The 7,982-nt window shown below is 39.2% G+C and overlaps 1 pseudogene; it reads right to left on the minus strand.

Annotated features, from left to right (window-relative positions):
* Positions 1-398: 398 nt before the first annotated feature.
* LOC136175598 (ephrin type-B receptor 1 pseudogene) lies at positions 399-2,447 on the minus strand (annotated as a pseudogene).
* Positions 2,448-7,982: the final 5,535 nt, after the last annotated feature.

Here is a 7,982-nt window from a genome sequence, read left to right on the forward strand (position 1 = left end):
CATTGGTGAGGAAGAAAATGAGAAACTGCTTCTGTGTCTTCCCCCCTACCTCCTTCCATTTCTTCTTGCTGAAGGATGATTCCAGCCCACCCGGGGTGTGAGCTGAGTTCACTCTTGGGGTCTTCGATGCATACTGTTTTGTTTTTACTTCCACTGAATATCACCTTTGTGTATTTTTATCATTACATATTTGGTTCCCACGGCATCTTAATTGTGCATCAGTCACTGAGAAATGAAGGTTGCCTATTAGGGATAGGTCCAGCTTATTTTTCATTATGAGAATACATTTCTTAGGTGAGAAGCCAGTCTCTCCAGAACATTCCACAGTGGTCAACCTCTGGTTCCCCCTTGAGCCTGGTCCTTTTCCTTCCTCTCCTCCCCACAGAAAACAAGAGTTGTCATGCCATTGCCATTGGTGACTGACTCATCTGCACCCTCATAGACAGAATGCTGTTCAGAATCGCCTTCTGATGACCTGCCAAGGTGACCCCTATTCTCAGGAGGTCTTCTGATGTCATCGGGGTGACCAGCTGGAGGGATGTGAAGCCGGCAGTGAGCAAGCTGTGCCTGTAGTGGACCATCTTGATGGCACTGAGCCAGTCACGCACGGTGGTGAAGGCCGTGAAGTCTGGGATGGAGCAGAGGAGCAGGGGCTGGGAAGGCACGGTGGTGACGGTAGCCACAGTCTTGAGACTTGCCAGGTTCCGAATCACCTTGTCCAGGGTACTGACACTCTCTGCAAAGCAGGGCTGACTGTTATGGTCCTTCTGCCAATAGTTCAGCATGAGCTGGTGTAGAGCAGCCGGGCAGTCCATGGGAGGGGGCAGCCGGTAGTCCTGCTCAATGGCATTGACAACATCTTGGTTGGACGTGTCCCAGTAGGGTCTCTTTCCAAACGATGTGACTTCCCACATGACAATCCCATAGCTCCAGAGGACTGGCAGACGTGAACTTACAGTAGGCCATGGCCTCCAGAGCCATCCATCTCACGGGATGCTGCCTCCCAAGGAGCTGGTGTGGGTGGGATGTGAGGTGTCATCTTGGAGGTAGTGGGAAAGGCCAAAGTCGGACACTTTGCACACCAAGTGACTTTTGATAAGAATATTCCTTGCAGGCAGGTCCGGATGCATGTAGTTCATCTCCACCAGGTACTTCATGCCCACAGCGATGCATCCCTGCCAGCTGGATCACCATGAACTGTCCGTAATTTGCCTGAGGAAAGAATCCAAAGCACCAATCTGTGAACTCCGTGGTGATCACGACTGACTGGCTCTTGGTGACCACACCCTCCAGATGAATGATGTTGGGATGGTCAAACTGCCCCATGACACTTGCCTCACTTGGAAAGTCCCAGTGCTGCTTCTCCGAGTACCCAGCCTTCAGCATCTTGATGGCCACGTAGATTTCCCTCTTGCCTGGAAGTTTCCAGCACCCTTTGTGCACATCTCCAAACTCTCCTGTTCCGATGGCCTCTTTGCTGTACACAGCTTCTTTGCTGTAAGCGTGTTTCCTGCTGCAGACAATGGAGATGGCCACCACGAACACCACCCCAGCTACCACCGAATACCATGGCAGGCTGCAGGCCATCGATCCGTACAGTGTTGGTTTGGCTCCTGGCCATGAAGGAGTTGACCTTATTGTGTTCCTTCTCATAGTACCAGATCTCATAGTCCAGGATGAGGCCATTGGGCTGCTCCAGCTGTGGCCATGACAACATGGTGCTCCTCATGGTGGCACTGACCTGGTGCATGATGGAAACAGTGGAAGGGGTGAAGCCTTGGACTTCGTCTCCATCGTCTTCTCAGTCTGCCTCTTGCCCTCCTGTGGGTAACATTCAAGGTCCACCTGAACAACATACACTACCCCCAAACCCACAATTCTTCTATTTTTTATTCCAATTCTGTCATTAATAACATATAACTTATTTTATTACAGTTTTAAAACAGTATCTTCTGTAAACTTTAATGTTGCGATACACTAAACATATGCAATATATATTTTTATTAAAATAGGAATTAGTACTTTAAAATCATAAACATCAGAAGAGTTTGGCTGGGAGTTAGAAAGGATTATTAGGGGAAATAGAGACTACTGGTGTCTGTCCATTTCTGATACGCAGGTCTCAGGAGCAGTTGTACTGAGTGTAGGATGGGTGGGCAGGTTCCCCCAACTCCCCATGGCATCTGACTTCCTGCTCCTCTCAGGGCCCCAGGGGAGGGGGACTTGGCCCTTTAGTCCAAGATCCCAGAGCCCCCATTCCTTTGCCTTAGTCTCACTGTCCAGGGGAACTGTCAGTTGAAGACTGCTGGCCAGATACCCAGGTGGAATTACTCCTGTGGGACCTTTCTAGACACTCCCTACTAACAGACAACTCCCTCGGCAAAGAGCAGCGAACAGACCCAGTGCCTTGTGGACTGACCGCCAGGGACATCAGGGCCCAAGGTCATGTCTAGATCCTGAGGCTGTCCTTGGGTCCTGCACAGCCTTTCCAGAAAACGCTCTTCTGTCTGACTCTGCACCTCCCCAAGGACACCATCATCTGTGTTTATGTTGCAGGTTCTGGTCTCAATCCTGGACTCCAGGCTGGGCCTTTCTAGAGGATGGAGCCCACATGCCATCAAGAGCCTTATCTGGACCAACACTGAGAGAGGGCTCACAGCTCATCTCCTGAGGCCTGTATTCAGTACAAGCTCATTTGTTTGGTCGTATAGATTTAGTTTTAGTTTGATCTACAGTTTTTTCTATTATGTGTATTTATCTTCTATATGTTCAGTTATGTATGTTTGTTCTATATTTAAAGTTTCTTTTATTAAAATTTATTTATCCATCTAGCTGCCTTTAAAATAATTTTCCATAAAATCAAACACACATAAGAAAGCACTCTGAGAAGAGGTAGGACTCAGTGGATAATAATAAAGCAGTCACCCTAGTGTCCACTCCCTCTCTCATGGAATGCTCATTCAGTCTCATTTGAGTAAGGAACTGTAAATTTAGTATTTACCATCTGTCCTTGTGTCTGTCTTTCAAAGGATTCTTTTTTCTGAAGTTTCTTTTTCCCATTAGTCAAGGTAACGTTATTACCTTAGATCTTTCATGATGACTTGAATGTATGGACTTTTGATACCCAATCAGTTTGTCTGGAAAAGAATTCATGAATCATCATGTCTCTCCTTGAGTATCTTAACTGTGTTACCCTGTTTACTTCCAACACAGGGTATTTCTCTCCATAAAGGTTGATAAAATTCTAATTTTTGTTTCCTTATATGTCACTTGTTCTTTTATTCTAGATATCCAGAGGCCTTTTGTTTTTCTTTAAAGCCCAATAATATTTCCAGAACATCATTTGCTCTTAGTCATTGCAAGTTAATTCTCATAGTTCTGTTTAATAAACAGTTTCAAACTCTTTTTTTACTTTCAGAATAATTTGCATGATAATGTTTAGTATTTGCTTTCCATCTTGGCTTTGATTTTTTTCCCATTTATTCTAATCATTCATATATCAGATCTATCTTCCACTTTTGACACATTCATCAAATAAGTTGCAATTTTTTTGCTGTATTTATTTTCCAGAAATATTTATTCAATAGGGTTTATTAATTTCCTTCATCCCCTCTACTTTCTTACAATACATTTTTATTATATTTCTCTTAATTTGAAATTTATCTACAATGATATTTTCAATGTTTTATTCATCTTTGGAGCAATGTGCATTCATTTCTGAGTTGTTTAATCCTGATCTATGATGTACCTTCCTATTTTGAATCTTTTCTTCAAAATTTCAGTGTTTATTATTAAACATGTCATTATTCATGAAAAGAGAATCACTGCACCCATGGAGAATTTAGTAGAGATTTGTGTAGGACTTGCTTATTTCCTAGTTCTTTGTACTTTTTAAAAAAATTGAAGTGTAATTCACTTACAACAATGATAGTTCCAGGCGCCCATCATAATGATTTAATACTTCTGTAGATTACAAATGATCCCCACAATAATTCTAGTTACATCTGCAAGCAAACTTACATTATTGACTATAGTCTCCATGCTGTATATTTCAACTCCTTATTTATTTGTAACTGAAAGTTTGTAAGTCTTAAATCTCCCTTTCCAATTTCTTTTATCATCTCTAGTCTCTGGCAATCACATTTGTACTCTGTATCTATGACTTTTTTTCTGTTTTCTTATGTATGCTGTGTGTTTTGTTTTAATGACTCCACCTACAAGTGAAATTGTACTGTATTTGTCTTTCTCACTCTTATTTCACTTAGTGTAATACACTCTATGTTCTTTCATGTCACAAATGGCAAGAATTCATTCCTTTTTTATGGCTCAGTAGCATTCCACTGGATGTATGTACTACATCTTCTTTATCCATTTATCTGCTGGTGGACATTTAGGGCTCTTGTATATCTTGGCTTGGCTTTTTAAATAATGTTGCAGGGAACATAGAGATATCTATGTCTTTTAAAATTACGGTTCTTGTTCTCTTAGGAAAAATACCTAGAATTGGAATAGCTGGATCCTATGGTATTTCCAATTTTCACTTTTTTTGAGGAAATTCCATACTTAAGATATATTAATTAAGATAGCTCATAATAATGCTTCTTCGTACACTTTGACTCATGCTGTACATACAACGAAAATTCTTTTCTGTTTTCTTTACTATATATTGGTTCTTTAAAGGCAGAGAAATTCTTAGAACACATTTTTTCCCCCCGGATCCTTAAACATAATTTTCATTAAAGCTCTTCACATCAGCTGGCAAAAGTATTGGAGTTTCAGTTTCAGCATCAGTCCTTCCAATGAACACCCAGGACTGATCTCCTTTAGAATGGAATGGTTGGATCTCCTTGCAGTCCAAGGGACTCTCAAGAGTCTTCTCTAGCACCACAGTTCCAAAGCATCAATTCTTTAGCGCTCAGCTTTCTTTGTAGTCCAACTCTCACATCCATACATGACCACTGGAAACACCATAGCCTTGACTAGATGGACCTTTGTTGGCAAAGTAATGTCTCTGCTTCTTAATATGCTGTCTAGATTGGTCTTACATCCAGCAAATTGTATTATATAGGAACTAGTTTCAATGAGAAATAAGTGATCCCAGGCACTCACTAATGGATTTAATTATGATCATAATACCATAATCAGTGAAGGACTACGAAGCCTGGCGTGCTGCAAAGAATTGCAAAGAATTGGACATGACTTAGTGACTGAACAACAACAACAAACTTTATCTTAATAAGCTGTCTTCAACTTTAATATGCTTGCAAATAGGAATAAGCACATATCTGTATGTGTTCGGGGTCTGGGCGTCTTAGTGGGCTCCAAAGCTGATAGAGGAAGTCTGGCATGACCCAGTGTTATATCTAATCCTTCACACTGTTACCATCACAAGAATAGTCATTATAATATATACTCTAGTTATCATAGAGCAAAACATCCAGAAGCTGTGATTTGCTGTCAGTTTTATATTTGTTCCTCATTAAAATGTAGAACTGTAAAGTATGTAGTAATGAAAAGGTATTATGGAGAATGCTGAGGTATTATTTTTACAACTTCATTAATTCAGAGGTTCCTCATGAATAAACCACAGTGTAAAATGATCAGCAGTGCATGTCCATCAGATCAACAGATTTTCTTCTGTTTATTTTTGCCTTTTTATCAAGTATTAATAAGCAAGAAACAAGAATTTACTGAAAGGGCCTTAACAGTCCCACAGTTTGTCTAATCTTCAAACATTTAAAAAACGAATTTGTAATGTGTGTCAGTTTCTTCTCCACCATGATGATATGTGAACATTTTACAACCCAGGAATATTATATTTTTCTTGAGAAGCTGGGAGCCTCCTTCCTAAAAGTAATAATGAAGAAAAATGGGATCGCTTTATCCCAGTCTGTGTGAAAAGGCTGAAGACTCATTTCCAGTAGTGCCTATGATTAAGCACACACGGCCAATCTTGAGGCTGAGAACCTGTATTATCTTCTCATTAGCTCACTCAGTGTTTACAAATTCCCCCTGTCACTTGTTTCAGGGAGCTGAGGTCAATCTTTCTCCTTCCAATAGTCTTGACCTTTATCACAATGCCTTGGATCAATTTTCCTTGCCTATTTAATTCTGTCCATTGTAATGTTTTGGGGATGATTTGTGGCACTTTTCTATTAACTAAATAACTAAAGAAAAATCTTAATTTCAAAATCCATAATGATAGGTGCTTCAGTCAGTTTAGGGTGCAGTAACAGAATACCTTGGATGAGGTTGCTTAAACAATTATTATTTGTTTCTCTTGGTTCTAAAGGTTGAGAGTTCAAGGTAAGGATGCAGCAAGGTCAGGTTCTGGTGTATGCCTTCTTACTTTATTATGTTTTGCCAGCTCATTTATCTTCACGTGGCAGAAAGAGAGAAAGGACTGGCTTTACTCCTCTTTTGATAAAGATGGTAATGTCATAGGGACTCCACTCTCATTACCTAATTACCTCCCAAAGTCCCCACCTCCTGGGACCATCCCACTGGAGTTTATGGTTTCAACGTATGGATTTATGCAGGGACACAAAGATGCAGTCCATAACAATAATAGCTCACACAATTTACAGTCAGCAGAATTTAGTTAGAATGTTCAAGGTACTATGTACTTAAGAAAGAAAGTGATATTCTCTAAGTTGGGCCTATTTCATTGTTCTTACATAATTTATCCTGTTTAATTATTATAAATATTCACCAACTTTTATAAACAGTTGTTGAATCAACTATAGGAAAATTTTCAAAAAATAACAATATGTTGCTTGGTCAAAGAAATACAAATCTACTTGGCAAATTGGAACTGTATTGAAACTCAGTTAATTCTCCACCACTGAAATCACTAACAGGACATGACAAATTTAATCACAAATTCTTTTAATGTTCTTTAACATTAATTGAACATGCCCCTTTTTTCTCAGCAAACAACTATAAGTTCATTATCTGATGAATAGATACAATGTTAATGAAATGTTAAAATGACTTAATCATTGATGTACCATTGTTATCATTTCCAAAATATTCTAAGCTTTTTGAGACATAAATTACCACTTGTACTTTACAAAATACTCAGTTCAGTTTATGATTGTACCAGGATACTTCTATCCTATATTATTTCTAGGGAAAAATTTATATCATTATCCTAAAAATTAATTATTCCATTTTGACATACATCTTTAGAAATATTCAAAATTGTTTTAATAGGAAAGTTTGTCTTGAAACACCTATAGATATTTTCCCATTTAGTAAAATATTTTTTAAAGGAATATTTAGCCCTTAAGAAGAATATTAGTCATAATATTCATTATTATGAATATCCTTATTCATATGACCAATATCATTAGTCATATTCTTCTTTTTTTCTCACAACCCAAATAACAAAAATATTTAAATTACTGATATTTTTGAAAATAAAATGTCTTTGTGTTATAACTAAAAGTAATTGTAATAGAAAGACAGTGATGGGGACTTCTTCTGTGGCCCAGTGGTTAAGAATTTGCCTGCCAATGCTGGGGACATGGGTTTGATCCCTGGTCTGGGAAGATCCCATATGCCACTGAGCAACTAAGCCTGTGCACCACAAGTACTGACCCAGGGCAGTAGAGTCTGTGAGTTGCAAGTACTGAAGCCTGTGCCGCCTGAGCCTGTGCTCCACAGCAAGAGAGCAGCCCTCGCTCACCGCAACTGAGAGAAGCTGAGCATGGCAGTGAAGACCCAGCACAGACAAAAGTAAATTAAAAAAAGAAGCTTTTTAAAAAGATAGTGATATATTGAAAATATACTTGCAACACATGACAGACACATTAATTTTTGTGAGGAGAAGAATTTATAGCAAATAAAGAATGCAAGTGGATACATTAGACATGAAAAACTTAACTTTGTTTATAAGAAAATTGAATCTTACACTTTGTTTTATCTAGTGAAGTGTGGAGACTCAGGAATAGTAGAAATGGGTGGAGATTGTAATGGGG

The sequence above is a fragment of the Muntiacus reevesi genome, chromosome 1 (assembly GCF_963930625.1).
Source record: "Muntiacus reevesi chromosome 1, mMunRee1.1, whole genome shotgun sequence".
NCBI lineage: Eukaryota > Metazoa > Chordata > Mammalia > Artiodactyla > Cervidae > Muntiacus > Muntiacus reevesi.